The sequence below is a fragment of the Dipodomys merriami genome, unplaced genomic scaffold (assembly GCF_024711535.1).
Source record: "Dipodomys merriami isolate MVZ:Mamm:240054 unplaced genomic scaffold, mDipMer1.0.p SCAF_1, whole genome shotgun sequence".
NCBI classification, from domain to species: domain Eukaryota; kingdom Metazoa; phylum Chordata; class Mammalia; order Rodentia; family Heteromyidae; genus Dipodomys; species Dipodomys merriami.
This window is the reverse complement of record NW_027202270.1, coordinates 106,460,910-106,478,020: the sequence shown is the minus strand read 5'-3', so window position 1 is coordinate 106,478,020 and position 17,111 is coordinate 106,460,910. Positions and strand designations below refer to the sequence as shown.

The 17,111-nt window shown below is 38.0% G+C and overlaps 1 non-coding gene across 1 annotated transcript; it reads left to right on the top strand.

Moving 5' to 3' along the window:
• Window positions 1–236: 236 nt before the first annotated feature.
• LOC138834727 (U6 spliceosomal RNA) lies at window positions 237–344 on the top strand. The gene has a single exon (XR_011374245.1). It is a non-coding gene; the product is annotated as a U6 spliceosomal RNA (small nuclear RNA).
• The last annotated feature ends 16,767 nt before the right edge of the window (window positions 345–17,111 follow it).

The following is a 17,111-nucleotide window of genomic DNA, read 5'->3' as shown; positions in this document are numbered from 1 at the left end:
TCTTCAAAATTCTCAGTTGTAACACCTCCAGGAAGCCATGGTTAATTTACTTCCTGGTCAAATTTAGTTTGTTTCTCAATATTGCTCTATCAGAGAACATATGATTTCACCCTAGTACACTATTCTGTTGTACACTATTCTGTTTTTAAAGATCCCTAAAAACAGCTGCTCATTCATCAATTCATTCTAAGTACTGGATATCTGGCAGGGAGACAGCATATTAAAAGTATGTTTTAGTACTCGCTTTGGCAGCCCACATACTAAAATTGGAACAATACAGAGAAGATTAGCATGGCCCCTGTGCAAAGGATGACACCTAAATTCATGAAGTGTTCCATAGTTTTTATAATCTGTCTAGGGTAGTCCTAGCAGAGGATCACAATAGCTCAATAGCTATATACATATGACCACATAAAATGATGCTAATCAAAATGAATTCCAAGATATAGAAACAAGAGGGTTTTTGTTGTTTTGTTTTCAATGTACTGTGTGTAGTTATTTCTTTTTTTTCTTTTATTTTCCCCCTTTGGCTTATCCGCTGTTGTCATTGGTTTTTATTTTGGTGCCCTGTGTCTTGTATATACATCTGTCTGGTTTGGGGAAGGGAAGAGGAATCACAAAATGGTGAGACAAAGGACAAAGGGTGAACCAATGCAACAGTGAGATGGAAAATACACTATGTTGGAAATAAACTTTGCAACTTGAGGGGGAGGGGAGTTGTGAGGGAGGAAAAGTGTAAGAAAATGAGGGAGGGGGTAACAATGTTCCACAAGAAATGTATTCATTACCCTACTCATGTAACTGTTACTCCTCTGTACCTCACCTTTATAATCAATAAAATAATTTTTAAATTTTTATTTGATTGTAAAGATGCTGTACACAGGGGTTACAGTTACACAAGTAAGTTAATGACTACATTTCTTGTGGAACATTGTTATCCCCTCCTTTGGTTTTTTTCCTACAATTCTTTCTTCTTCCTCATTCCCAACATAGTCTTGTGAGTATCATTGTTGCAATGGGTCATCTTGTGTCCTTGTTTCAGCATTTTGTTATTCCCCTTCCACTCCCCAAATTAGATAAATGTATATATTTTAAAAAGTATTAACACACACAAAGTATGTTTCAATCTGGCTCACACCTATAATGCTAACTACTCAGGAGGATGAGATCTAAGGATTGCAGTTTGAAGCCAGCTGGGTCAAGAAAGCCAATGAAATTCTGATCTCTAATTAACCAGAAAAAAGTTAGAAATGAAGTTGTGGTACCAGTGGCAGAGTACAAGAAAGCTTAAGGACAGGACCCAGGCCCTAAAGTCAAGCCCCAGCACCAGCACACACACACACACACAGAAAAAAAAAATCCCAAGTCTCCAAACTTTAAAATTACCTTTGAATTTTCTTTTCCAACACCTCCCCAGGATATACACAATTGCTTGCAGTATAGAATACTAATCTACAATTATTCTTAAATTTGTTTCTAATCCTTCATTCCCATTGATACTTTATATCATGGCTCCAAAACTATACTATTTTTTAATCTAGAATGTGCTGTTTACTAATCTATTTTTTTACTTAGACTATTTCTTCCTTTTCTTTTTTGTCAGTGCTGTGGTTTGAATTCAGGGCCTCTTGCTTGGAGTTCTACCACTGAGCCATGCCTCTAGGCCTGTTTCTCACTGGTTATTTTCAGGATGAGGTCTTACTTCCCACCAAACTACATGCTTGGCCACAATCCAGTGACTCTGTGTGTGTGTGTGTGTGTGTGTGTGTGTGTGTGTGTGTGTGTGTGTGTGTGTGTGTGTATGTGGAGTTGTATTAGGGCTTGAACTCAGGACCTTTAGCTTTTGCACTCAAGGTTGGTGCTCTACCAATTGAGCCACAGTTCAATTTCTGGCTTTTTGGTGGTTAACTGGAGATAAATGGACATTCCTGCCAGTGCAGGTCATGGGCACCGTGCCATGAATTCAGCTTCCATGGAGACAGTCTCATTCTGTGAGACTTCTGTGTAGGCTGGTGTGGCACTGCAGTCCAGCCAATCTCAGCCTTCTACCTAGTTTAAGATGACCGATTCAAGTCACTGCACTCAGCTTTGTGATAAGGAGAGATCTTGTGAACTTTTATTTCAGCTGCCCTTGAACCAGGCTCCTCTCATTCATTCTCAGCCTCTCAAGTAGCTAGGCTGATAGATGTGAGCACTGTTCTTGCTTATTTTTTATTAGCATACACTAGTTGTACAAGGAGGGTTTCACTGTGACATTTCCATGCATGTATACATTGTATCCTAATCAAGCTCACTTCCTCCATCACTCTCCGTTACCCAGCTCCCCACATTTTAAACCAATGTCAACAGGCTTCCTTGTTCTATTTTCATACATGTCAGTGAACTATGTCCGCCATCCATATTCATCTTCATTCATCCTCTTTGTTAGCTCAGATGATAGGTGTGAGCCACCAGCAGTCAGTTCTATACTATTTTCTAATAGTATCATTTATGTGATTTTTCTACTCTATATTATTGCAAAGCCTCCCAACTTTCAGTATCTTTCCACTTCAGTGCTACATAATGCTGTCAAAATAATCTAAAAATCTGTGTTTATAAAGCACAGCTCTGATTGTGTCACTTCTTGGCACTTATAAGACTATCAAATGAAGATAAAATGTCATAACTGAAAATATTTTTGAAGCTCACAATTGCTTACTTAATAAAACCCAAGTGCTTGGTCATGGCATTCGGAGAATTACATGATCACAAAATTAATGGAAAAGGAACTTAAATATCATCTTGTACTAGGCTCCCGCCAAGCTTTATTCCAAAGCATCCTCCTCTGTGTTGTTTTTCTCAATACCTTTAGCATGACTTGCTTTCAGTTATATTTAAGCCAGTCATATTTGTGACATTTCTGCCTCCATGACTGTTCTGAAACTCTTTCCTGTGCCTGGAGTGCCTTCCCTTAAAATCTGTCAAAACAGAATCATATTCCTAAGTTCTAGGTCAAATGTCCTCTCTTTTCATGAATGCCTCCCTGATCCTTCCAAGTTCAAAATCATCTCTCCTCAGACTTTACAATTCTGCTTTAATCCTTTCCTAAGGCATTAGGACATTCTAACCCACATTACAAACACATTGTCACCTTTTCTCCTTAAGAGTCACCTTGCTGTATATATTTTCCTGCTGTATATTTTGTCCTATACTTTAAGAAAAGAAATTATACTTCTCACCTATTATTTTTCTGGTATATTTTAATGAAAACATTGATAGACGTAAAAATTGTAAAAATTTCAGTTCAACCACAAGCTATGAACAGTATTATAGGAAAAACAAGTTCTTACCCTACATCCATATCAAGGAGGAAGGAATATGAGGTTACTAACATTTTTTCAGTAAATATTTATATAGCATCTACCATGTGCAAAGGAAATTATATATCCAGGTACCAATAGCCCACACCTATAATCCTAGCTACTCAGAAGGCTAAGATCTGAGAATCTCAATCAAAGCCAACCCAAGCAAGGAAGTCTGTAAGATTCTTATCCCCAATTAACCACCAAAAAGCCAGAGCAGTAGAGCCAAGCAGTAGAGTGCCAGCCCTGAGTAATAAAGCTAAGAGACAATGTCCAAGCCCTAAGTTCAAGCTCACCACTACTGGTAAGCATGTGCACACATACATGCACACATACATGTACACACACACACACACACACACACACACACACACGAAAACACTAGATCAAGTGCTTTGGAAATATAAGGACACAATTCTATTCATTAAGAAGGACATAGTCTAACAAGAAGAAGCTAAAGAGGTTTAAATAAGTGAAAAACCAGGAGAAAATCTCTATGAAAGAGGCAGTCATTCAGGCTGGTTAGGATCCTGGCTGACTTACAAGTGTGGCAGCCTTGGGAAAAACATTTAACTACTCTAGGTCTCAGATTTCTCATCCGTGAAAGGGAATCATCCTGTTTGGCTAACATTCCTAAAATATAGTACGTGTTCAAAAACTAATGCCTCTCCTTCTTCATTTCCCACTGGTCTATAGAGAGACCAAGAGATTAAGCACAGCTAGAGATTAACTTTAGTTCCAAGTGTTGAAGTTGTAGTGATTTGAATATTCTTGCCACATTTCAAAAATAACAACCCTAGAAGAAGGTAAAATGAAATCTCTGGTAATTAAAAGCCACTGCTCTGGGGCTTTAAAATAGCCAGGGATGAATCACTGAAAATCCTGCAAATGTCTTCCTGTACAAGATGATTTCAGTTTGGGGTACTAAAATCAAGAACCATTAATCTAGCACATCAGAGTCACTTCTCCTCGGTTTATCATGATGATTAATAATTGAAGCCATATCTCACAGTTACAAATATGCTTCAGCCCTGAAGTGTTCCCAATAAATTTACCATCTCTCGCAAATGGATGTTTTACTGTCAGAACATAGTTTCTTATTCCTGTTACATTGGCATTGAGCAGTAAGGGCAAAATATCCAGTAAAAGCACTAAAACAGGTGTTTTATAGGCCTTCCTCATGCCCTCATCAGAAAAGTCTACTTTTTGGAAGAAGTGAGAGTCTTCCCCACTCCCAGTGACCTACCTTGTCTCTGACCCTTTGTGGCTCAAACTTCTCCAATTAAAGGAGAACCCAGCATTCCTCAAGGGGCAAAATTGCAAACCCAAGGTGAAAGCAAACTTAATTACAAACTTAATTGTCTTTACCAACCTGTCATTTTAATCAATGCCATGGCTTTCAAGTCCAGGGCAACCCCAAACCACATTAGATTCTAGAAGACAAAGGGCCACTGGCATCTACTCTTCTGCTAAGAAGAGGGGGGAAATGGAGATCCAAGATCTTAATCTGTTCTCAATTACCTGATTACCCTCTGTCAAAAGAACCAAGCCAATTTGATTTAATGAGCCTTTATCACATTCTTTTATAAGCCAGTGATTCTTCTGCATATTGAATATAAAAATCACAAGTATAACAAGGTATACTTTAAGTGGAATGCTTAAAACACAAAAGTAGGGAAGTTAGGTTATAGGACATATGGGTTTTTTAATTTTTTTTAATTTTATTGTAATGGGTTACAGTTACATAAGTCAGGTAATGAGTACATTTCCTTTTGAACAGTGTCACCACCACCCCTCATTCTCTCCCAGTTTTGCCCCTCCTGATCCTCCTCCCCCCAAGTTGTATAGTTCATTTCCAACCTAGTGTCCAGTGGGTTTCACTGATGAATTGGTTCATCCTTTGTGCTTCCCCTCCCCAAATCAGATAAACTTACATACAAGACAAAGAGTATAGTAAAAGTAAAAGAAAAGAAGGTTTCATAACAAGATGAAGACTAGTATTAGCCGGATGATTAAAAAAATCAGAGAAAGATGGCAAGTGCTCTCCAGCACCTGGTGTCCAGACTGAGAAGCCAGGTTGCTCATCACCATCCTTTATTACCTGGGCAGCCCACTGCTATACCTCAAACAGCATAAAACATAACTGCATGGGCTGAAGATAACATAACAGCATGGTCCCTGCCCTGAAGGCTAACAATTCAGACTGGAGAGACGTCCTGTTCTGACACACTCCTAAATAAGCTTCAAATATACAAGAGTGAAACCAGATCAAATCTAAAGAAATAACATCCAAAACACAAAACTGGTAGTGACTAAATGACCTAACTTATGACCTATAAGAAGCATTTTTTTTTCCCAAAGGCCAGTAAAGTTCTCATCCCTATCACTGAGCCAAGCATGCAGCTTGATAAATCAGTTTGTCGGGGACTGGGAAGGTGGCTCAGTGGTAGAGCGCTTGCCTTGCATGCATGAGGCCCTGGGTTGGATTCCTCAGCACCACATAAGCAAAAAGAAAAAAAAGCCAGAAGGGGCACTGTGGCTCAAGTGGTAGAGTGCTAGCCTTGAGCTGAAGAGCTGAGCGACAGTTCCCAGGCCCAGAGTTCAGGCCCACGACCGGACCCAAAAAAAAAAAAAAAAAAATGACTTTGATAAATCAGTTTGTCCTAAACTGATAACGTGGCCTAAACATAATGTGGTTTGAAGCACCTTTGAAAAGTATTTCTGGTCTCTGAAAGAATTGCATATTCTGGGTGAGGTTTGCGCAGCATTTTTTAAATATTTCATTAATTCAACAAATAACTATGGAGCTCCTGCACATACACAACACAGTAAAGGGTATTTACAGGCATAAATTATAAAGCTCTACCCGGAGACATTTACTCTCCAAAAAAAAAAAAGTATGAAGCTAAAACCTAATATTTATTACTTAGTTCTGACTGCATGTGTTTACCCTAATTACATAATAAGATGCAATCATGCTGAAAACAAAAGGGAGACTAATTTTATTTTAAGAAAGCACTCTTGAGGAACAAGATTTTTTTAAAAAATCACCATGTGAGCCAAATGCCAGAAGCTGAAAATTCAGTCTAAGCTATCAATACTAAAAACAGACCACAAAAGGCCAACCATAAAAGCTTATGGCTGAGGGTAAAAAGAAGTGGTAATCACAGACTACATAGAAAGAAATTGTAGTGTGGGAAGTACTCTAAAACCTTATGTGTGGGGAAAAAAAACCTGAAGACTTGGAGGTAGCAACTCTATTATGAGTTTGTACATTTTTTCAACTTTTTCTTCCATTGTTTTTGTTTTGTTTTGTTTTGTTTTTGTTTTTTTGGTCATGGGGCTTGAACTCTGGGCCTGGGCGCTGTCCCCGTGCTCTTCAGCTCAAGGTGAGAGCTCTACCACTTGAGCCACAGCACCACTTCTGGTTTCCTGGTGGTTTGAAGAGTCTCACAGACTTTCCTGCCCAGGCTGGCTTTGAACCTCAATCCTCAGATCTCAGCCTCCTGAGTTGCTAGGATTACAGGCCTGAGTCACTGGTGCCCAGCCTTTAGTTTAATTTTAACATACATAAAAGCATTAAAACTGAATGGTTTCTATGCAACATTTCGATACACAAACAGGCTGTTCAACTCAAGGTAAGCATGGCTGCCTCCTCAAACATTTATTTCTTCATGATAAAATTATTCAAAATCCTTTCTTCTAGCTTTTGAAACATACAGCACATTCATCTATAGTCACTTGGGTGTTCAATAGCATACCAGGACTTCTTACTCCTATTTATACCAGGCAGTATATTTCTATCAACCTCTCCCCCTTCCTTCCTGAATTTAAATAATTATATTTTATAATTTTTCAAACACTGGATACTTCATAGGCAAGCCCACTATTACCTGACCCACACTCCCAGATTGATACTTTGCTAATTAATGTCAAAGGAGATCTGACCCTTTGTCACACTACTATATATTTGATTTTGCCATTACATGTGACGAAAATACTAACATTTTAAAAGCAGAGTGTATCTTCTGTTGATAACTGTTGAAACTCTTTATCTCTAATTACAGAAAATACAACTGAAGACATAGATATTTGAATTACCAGTAGGCCCACCAGTGAGATGCCACACAGTTGTAAGGGTAAGGCATACATCTTCATACTGGATCAAACTGGAAGAAGGGTGGGGGAAACAGCTATAACACTAAGCTTAGCCTGTCTGATTCAGCAGCACTGTTACACACCCATTCAATTATCCAGGCCCCACTCAAGGAGATAGAATGTGAGACCCTTGGCATGTCTCAAAGACATAGCCTCAAGCATTTGACTCAGGCTACCTAGTAATGTCAACAACGCTCAAGAAGTGGAGGTGAGGGCTGAGTATTGTAGCTCAATGTCTCTCTACCCTCTACAAAGCCCTGAGGTCCAGCACTTATACTGCTGTTCCTATGCCATAGAGTTCTTCAGTAAAGCAGACATTCTGTCTGGCTCTTTCCTTTCAGAACTTTCCACAGGCCTGACTTGCTGTCTTGGGACACTGGATGTCACAAATTCTAAAGAGGAAGATTTCTATCTTCTTTCCCTTGACCTTACATTCTGGCTTATTCTACCAGCCCTCAACAATACACTCCATCAGCACGAATCCTTGTGTTTGGAAAAAGTCTTTCCCTCTATCTATACCAACATCACTCACCTGTCCAATGTCAGCCTTGAGTTTCTCTTCAGGTTTTATCAAATAATTATTCACACATAACCTTGTGGCACCATTCTCCTGTATGGAGTTGTATGGTAGCAAAGCAAAGCAAGTGAAAGTATTCTGCACATTCTTATACATGCATTGACACCTTTTGTGCATTTAATTCACACCATACCCTTCACTCCCACCCACCCAATCATGGCATCTGCTGAGATGACTGAAATCACCCCAAAATGTTGTAGAGGAATGAGAGAGAACTACTGCCTAAGGACCACAGAAAAGCTGTTGCTGATGTTAATTGCATTCATAACTGAATTATATGATCAACAAATTTATATCAAAGAGAATTCTAACATCTAGATTCCTCCTCTCTGATGTTGAGCTAATCATGTTTAGTTAGTGTTAATTCATCTTCCCACCTGATGTCTGAACATAAGAGGGTAAATCCCAAATATGGGCTTGCTCTGGGATAACTTACCTGCACAGGTGTTAAATGCTGCTTCCAAATGCATAAACTCCTCTCCGTATGATGTACTGGGGGACACATCATTGGCCCTGAGAGCCTGGAGTGATATATGGAGGCATGCTCCATCCCGCTCTCCTTGAGCTATCTAAGTGGCAAAGCCAAACCCTCCCAGAAGATGGTGGTAAAATTGACACAGGTATGCACACTATACTAAGGAGACCTGGGTTTAAGTCATACCTGACTCCCATCTGAACACTCACAGGTCAGGTCACAAAGAGGATTAACTAAAGCACTCTTGAAGCCTTAGTTTTTTCATCCCTAAAACAGAACAAAAAGTTCCCACCTCCACTGGTGTGTGTGTGTGTGTGTGTGTGTGTGTGTGTGTGCATGTGTGTGCGTACTATTTGTAAATCACAGATAAATATTTAACACATCATAAATAGCATTTCTTAGACATAAACATTTGGTTGGGAGTGATTTGGGAAATAGTCTCAAATGTCAGCAGTTCCCCACCTCACAAACACATATGCCAATGCTAGTGAGTCCACCACCAATTCAGAATTGCTGCAAAAATATTGGCTATGAATTCTTCTTCAGGAGGTTGCTCATACTAGTGGGAAAATTACAGACAAACAACATACACATGTGTGAACATAAACAATCATTTCACTTCTGCCCAAGTGGAAGCTAATAGTAAACTGCCTAAACTTGTGACGGGGTTAGGGGCAGTGACTTCCTAAACCATCAGTGATTCGTGAAGCACTGGTCGGGGTAGAAGACCCAGAGGACAGAGAATTATGTAGGGGGGGTGAGGGGGACACCATGGGAATAATGAGGCAGAGGGCCTGACAGCTGAGAGCCAGTTTCTGAACTTAGCACTATTGATTTCCATGTCATAAATCCACCTTTTCCCACAGATTATGCTATGTTGCACCAAGGGTACAGTTCAATTCCTACCATGGCATTTCATGAGAACTACTTCACCTGGGATGCAATACACCCTACCCAGAAATCAGTGGACAAGAGGTTAGTCCCCAAATCTCATGCTGTCCTCTATGCTCTAAAGATGAAAAACCAGTGAACATTAAAACTGATGAAGCAACTTTGCTGGCCTGGTTGGTAAAAGGGAGATAGAGGGAGTTACAGCAGAGAAAGTTAATAAGCCTTTGGATTTCAAATCCAATACAAATTCTAAAACGTTTTAAAGCTATTAGATAAAGAATTGTTGTTCCAATCAATATATGAATTATTTTAGTATTACTTATGAATACGAATTATTTTAGTATTACTTATGAATACCCTTAATATAAACTCAGAACCAACAGAATACCTTGCATTAACAGGACATTGAGAAACAATTACTCATAGATTATGATCATATATCTGTATGTACAGTAGATATATTTATATATACTGAAATACTGAAAATTCTGCCTCACACTACTGTAGTATCTGGCAATGTACACATGTCTGTAAGAAGCATCTATATACATATGATATATAATATACATTATATATACACATAATATATGATCAATACATATCGACTATATAGATATATATGTAATAGACATAGATGATGACAGATAGCTACATGGACAGATGATAGATAGATAGATAGATAGATAGATAGATAGATAGATAGATAGATAGATAGATAGATAGATAGATGGTACTCCTTACCCAGATATTGGTGTTCACTGTAAAAGCATAAAGTCTAATTTTTACAACAACCCTAAAGCATTTTTCTTTCTTTATGAGAACATATATTTGTGAGAGACTAAATTTCTTAACCAAGGTGACAGATTGAAAGTAACAAAGTCACATTTCAAATCAATGTCTATATTAGTTATACATGGTTAAAAATAATATTCTGAGATGAAGCACATAAATATAGTATCTCTGAGTACCAAAGCTCTTACAAGTAAATAAAATTCTATGTCTAAAAGCCTCTTCAGAATACCTACATATAAGCCAATCACAGAAAACCACACTACAATTAATCAGTGATGAAAAATGTTTATTCTGGACATTGATTCTATTCATCTGTGTGTGTGCACATGTGCATGAGCAAGTCCTCAAACTTAAAGTCAGGGTCTGGGCACTGTCCCTGAGGGTTTTTTTTGTTTTGTTTTTTGTTTTTTGTTTTTTTGCTTTTTTGCTTAAGTGCTCTACCACTTGAGCCACAGCTCCACTTCCTACTTTTTGATGCTTAATTGGAGATAAAAGCCTCATAAACTTTCCTGCCCGGGCTAGCTTTGAACCAAGATCCTCAGATCTCTGTCTCTTTAATAGCTAGGATTACAGGCATGAACCACTAGCACCCAGCTTGGAAACTGACTATATTCCTTAGAGCTCATTTGCATATGGTTCGATGTTGCAGCATGACACATGCAGAACTCACAGCAGTGTTCTGAGATCCACTACATTCCTCTCCATGACTTCTGTATCAAAAGCACCATTTAGGAATATTTTCAACAATTAATCAAAATAAACAAATTCAAATTAGAAGTTACTCTGATCACTTATTTTAGTAGTACCACTATACATACATTCCCAGGCTTGTTTTTCAAATTTAGAAATTAACATCACCAAACTTCTTGAATATAGCAGAATCAAGTCATTTTTATGACTCTCATGATTGTGAAAATCTTGATTTTTCCAGTAAGTACTTATACACTTGAGTTCTGGATAACAATAATCTGTGATACATTTTTATAGAAGCATGAGATATATATTGATGAAGTCATTGTCCGAGAAATATGCAGTATTTTCTCTAAGTACTCATTTAATTGCTTCCCATCAAATCATAGTAATATACCAATAAAAAGCCCAAGATTTTTATTTTGCAGATTAAAAGAAGAAAGAAAAAAGATTCAACATATTCTCAGATATAATGTCAAAACTGTAGTCTGCTGAATAAAAGACTACAAGATTAAATTTTATTAAAAGGAAATCTTTACACACTATCACTGTACTAATAACTAGTTCTTATATGGTTTTTATATGGGAGAAATGTGGCAAGAATTCTACCATTTCTTCCTCATGAAATAATGGAACTGCATTGAAACTGAAAACGTATTCAAGTGCTTCTTACAGAAATGTATATATTGTCAGAACTTCAGTTGCATGTTATAGAATTTTCAGGTTTGCAATGAAAAGGTTAATTTTATAGTACACAAGTAAAATTAATAAGATCTGGCAAATGATTAAATGAGATGAGAAATACAGGTTTATGCATCCTAGACCATAGTTTGAAGAAGAAATGCTTTAATAAAAAAAACTTGAATTGATTGAAGAGAGAAAATAGAATAGGGAAATATAATATTTCAAAAGTTTATGCTAAACACATTTCACTGAAATTTTCTCCATGAAATTGGCTGGGCATGTTTACATGGTAAACATTCTCCAAAATCGCCTATCAAGACCCTTGGTGGTTGGCATTTACAATGCAGTGGACAAGTAACTGGGGGTCATTTTTAAAAAGATCAGTGATTAACATCTCATTTAAATAGAATCCATTCTGAATCAATAGATAGTTGTTATAAAATTACTTTATCAACTTAATAAAAATCAGTGGACTTTGTCATATAAAACATTCAAAGTACCTTTATAATTACCTATGCAAGGTCTACAATAAATATATAATTCAAAACTGAAATTTAGCATATGTGAACTTGATTAACCTAGTAGAGGTCTCAAATAAAATGAAAAATGTCATTAACAACCACCTTCACACCAAAATGAGGTTGAAAACAATGAAAAGGCAACAGCGCCATCTGCTGGCTATTCTTATGTTTGCTTAAAAATGATTTTGTATCTTTTTAAAAATTTTATTGTTAGTTGTTAAAGGTGATGCACAGAGAGGTGACAGTTACATAAGTCAGGTAATGAACACATTTCTTTTTGAACAATGTCACCCTTTCCTTACTTTCCCTGTTTTCTCACACACAAGTTGTATAGTTCATTACCAATATAGTATCTAGTGAATATCACTGCTGCGTTTGTTCACCCTTTGTCCCTCCATTTCTATGCTTCCCCCCTTACCTTCCTCAAAACATCTACAAGTAAACATACTGGATGGTAAAAGACAAAAAAAGTACACTTGGATATCATAAATCACATAGGACTTCAGACATTCACACAGTGAGACCAAAGGAAGATATTCTCAGAAAAGGATCACAAGGGCTCAATGGCTATGTGCATATGATCATACAAAATGATGCTTATTGAAAATGAACTCCAAGAAATGGAAACACGAAGTTTTCTCTGGTACTGGTTATGGTTCTTTTTTTTAATTCTTCTGATTTTTTTTTCCCTTTTGTCACTGTTTGTGTACCCTTTGTCCTGTATGTAAGTTTATCTGACTTGGGGAGGGGAAGGAAGAACACAGAAATGGTTCACAAAGGGTGAACTAATTCAGCAGCAATACTCACTAGACACTATGTTGGAAATGAATTATACAATTTGGAAGGCAGGGAGGAGAGAGGGAAACATGGGAACAATTGGGTGACAATATTCAAAAGGAAATGTACTGATTACCTGACTTACATAACTATAACTCCTCTGTATATCACCTCTATAATAAAAATTAAATTTTTTTAAAAATAAAAAATAGTATTTTTAAAAGATTGCTGAAATACCACTACCATAGAGTCATGTTCTTGGCTAATGAATTTGCCACTTAAAGCCCTTACCTGTGTCATAGGGCTGATTTTAATCATAGAAAAATAAAACATCAGGCTGAAAGGATTAATCAGATATTCTGCTTGATGATCAATTGGTAAGCTTTTTAGCTGGAGGAGAAAAGGAGAATGGTTTTGTTATTGAGACACTGTCCCAAGAGTCCAGAAAGAGTTGTGAGAAGCCTGAGTAATCAGGATATAACTGCTCTAAGAATTTGAGATACTAAAAATGGGATAGAAAACACCACAGGTAAGCCAGGTGCCGGTGGCTCATGCCTGTAATCCTAGCTACTCAGGAGGCTGAGATCTGAGGATTGGGGTTCAAAGCCAGCCCGGGCAGGAAAGTTCGTGATACTCTTATCTCCAATAAACCACTAGAAAACCAGAAGTGGTGCTGTGGCTCAAGCGGTAGAGCGCTTGCCTTGACAGTGCCCAAGCCCAGAGTTCAAGCCCCATGACCAACCAAAAAAAAAAAAAAAACACACAGGTAGAGCTGATATCTTATGGCTTTAATCTTAGCTTCTCAGGAGGCTGAGATCTGAGGGTCATAATTCAAAGCCAGCTTAGGCAGTCCCTGAGACTTTTATCTCTGATTACCCAGCAAAAAGCTGAAAATGGAGGTGTGGCTCAAGTGGTAGAGCACCAGCCTTGAGCAGAAAAAAAAGACAGAAAGAAAGAACACCACAGACAACCCTAAATAACTTTATAATTTTGTTCAGTTTCCAAAGTGCCATAAAATAATCTTTTCATCCAAATGGAATAAATGGTTGCAAAGAGGTATGAAAACAATGAAAGCAAAGAACCAAGATGCCTAACTCTTAAACCAGTAGAGCAAGTCTGGGAAATTGCGGGGAAGAGTAAGTGTCCCAAGGACAATTTGTCTTCTTTGGGCAGAGAAGCTTGTTTTCCTTGTGTTATGAGAAGAAAGGAGTGTCACTCAGTCTCTAAGGCATGACAAATGGCATCCTTCCTACACTAACACAAAACACAATCTGTGAAAGCTGATCTCAAAGCTCCACATAAAAGAAAACAATGTATATATAAAGGTTATTGGTTTGATAAAAGGAAATCCATTTTCTAAATGACAGAATAAAAAATCCTCTATTGGCAAGAAGCAGTTTTCATTCTGAGGAAAGTGAAATTCAAGAGCTCATATGGGAGAAAGAGATCATTGGCTCTGTTTATTCTTGGCTGAGCAGACACATTCTAAATTGATCATCAGTGAAAAATAGGATAAACATTCAGGAGCAAATGTGCCTGTGCTCTTGATCTTGACATTCGAAGAAAATGTATAAGGAAACTTTACATAAAAACAAATCTCCTCAGCTCTCCAGTAAAAGGCAATACAGTTCAACAAGCTAAGGTCATGATGAAATCAACAAACCAATGAAGTTATGTTTTTCAAAGAAATCATTTATTTGATTATTTAACCTGTAAAAGCAGCTTCATTGAACAGATGACCAAAATTGGCACTGACGAGAACATTGGTTATACAAAGAAAAGTAAACCATAGATCCTGAACTACCAAGTTTTCAGACTAAATACAAATAAGACATGAATGTACACAAAGGAAAAAAGTCTTCTTATGATTTTAGCTCCTCTGTTACTACTTAATAGTTAAGGTTTCCAGGGGCCGATGGCTAACGCCTGTAATACTTGCTACTCCAGAGGTTGAGATCTAAGCATCACAATACAAAGCCAGTCCAGGAAGAAAGTCTATGAGCCTTTAATCTCCAATTAACCACCACCAAAAAAAAAATCAAGATGTAATACTAGCTAAGGGGCAGAACCTAGATTCTGAGTTCAGGCCCCAGGGCCAGCACCCCAGAAAAGAGGGGTTTTCTGGGTTCTTTTCATTGTTTTACTCTGTCATTCTTTACCCAGTGTCCATGAAGAGATTACATTATAGCGATTTGAAGTACAAGGTCCCCCAAACAATATGTTAGGAAAATTTAGCTCATCGTAATAAGCATGAGATATGAGGAAAAGACAGAGGGGGAGATAGGAGCCAGATTCCACAAGGGTCGATGTAACATAGTTCTATTACATTCAACATCTACTTTATAGCTATTTTTTAAAAATATGAATATGTAGAAACCTTCTCAATTATCTTAAATGTTATCCCCATAGATCTGGGGAAAGACAAACCTAAAAGAGTCATTCCAAAACATCTAACAGTAAAATAAATCAGAAAATAAAAGTAAAGAAAGTCATAAGCATGCATCATTTTAAATGTTTTCATTGTATACTTAGTGCCTCAGATCTATTCATCTACAAGTTGCAGCCTTAAGAACAATGGGAAAATAAGCCATTCAGAGACACCAGTTATCTTCATTAAGCATTCTTTCTGGGCACACAGCTGTAAACTTTCCATTCACTCAGCACTTCCTCATGGGCAAGAATGGGCTTAGTCCTTCCCCAGGAGCTTGCATGCCAGGACTTAATGGAAAGACATCTGGGAATGGCTGTAAAAGCCACCTGGACTGCAGAAAAAGCTTTTGGTTCCATCAGGAAAACCTTATGAGCTCTTTTCTCTTGACTGCCTCTGTGACAGGCAGGTGCTCGTGAAATAAGAATGTAAGTGATCTTTGCAAGGCAAGTCCACATCCAGGATCCTGACAAAGATGACACACAAAGAAAGCAAGAAGGACTGAGTACCAGTGGCACATGCCTGTAATCCTAGTTACTTGGGAGGCTATAGGACTATATGGGAAGAATGTGGTATATGAGGTTATCCAGGTAGAAAACTTCACTGGTCCCCTTCTCAACAGAAAGCTGAACACAGTGGCCTGCACTGGTTATCCCAGATAGATAGGAAGCCTATCATAGGCAGATTGTGCCCAGGTAGAAAGTGAGGTCCTATCTCAAAAAAACAACAAGCATGGCTTAGCAGTAACAGTGCCTGCCTAGTAAGCATGAGTCCCTGAGTTCAGTACAACAGTACAAAAGGAAGGAAGGAAGGAAGGAAGGAAGGAAGGAAGGAAGGAAGGAAGGAAGGAAGGAAGGAAGGAAGGAAGGAAGGAAGGAAGGAAGGAAGGAAGGAAGGAAGGAAGGAAGGAAGGAATGGAGGGAGGAAGGAAGGGAGGGAGGGAGGGAGGGAAGGAAACAAAGAAAGAGAAAGAGAGAGAGGAGAGAAAGGAAGAGAGAAATAAAGAAAGGAAGGAAAGAAGGAAGGGAGGGGGAAAGAAAGAGAAATACAAAGAGAAAAAGTAAGGAAGGGAAGGAGTAGGGAGAGGAGGAAGGAAGGAAGGAAGGAAGGAAGGAAGGAAGGAAGGAAGGAAGGAAGGAAGGAAGGAAGGAAGGAAGGAAGGAGAAATTGGTTCAAGGCAATGTTAACTATGATGTGAATTATCTCTCAGACATCATTTATCTTGTAGACTGTTTCATATAATTAGAAATATCAAAATTTTGAAGAAAAAAAGGCATTAGAAACCCTGAGTTGGACATTTAGTTAGCATTGTATTCTTGGCTTCTATATACAAATATGTTCAGTAGAACCCATTCTTTTACACATGAATGTGCTATTTTTATTTCATTGTCTCCTAAATGAAGACATTTCAATTCTGTTGATCCCTGGACCACACTAGGAGAACGGTTTTCAAGCAGAAGGATGCAATCCACCTGTCCCCAGAGGTTTTTCCTAATCCCTCCTCTACAGAAGAAATCTATCTAGAACACTTATTCACTTCTGCTTCTCAATGGAGCACTCATGTTTTTCCTCTGGTTTTCTTTGTTAAATAGGCACCTTCTACTCTTCCCTTCACTATCAAATTCTATGCACTTCTAGAGTGGTTAAATTTAAATTAAATGATAAAAGCCAGTGTTGCTCTATAGTATAATGACGATCTACGGTCACACAGAGCTAACTCTAAATCCCACTCCCACCTATCTACCTAGCTGACTGGCTTCAGGAAAGTATTTTAACC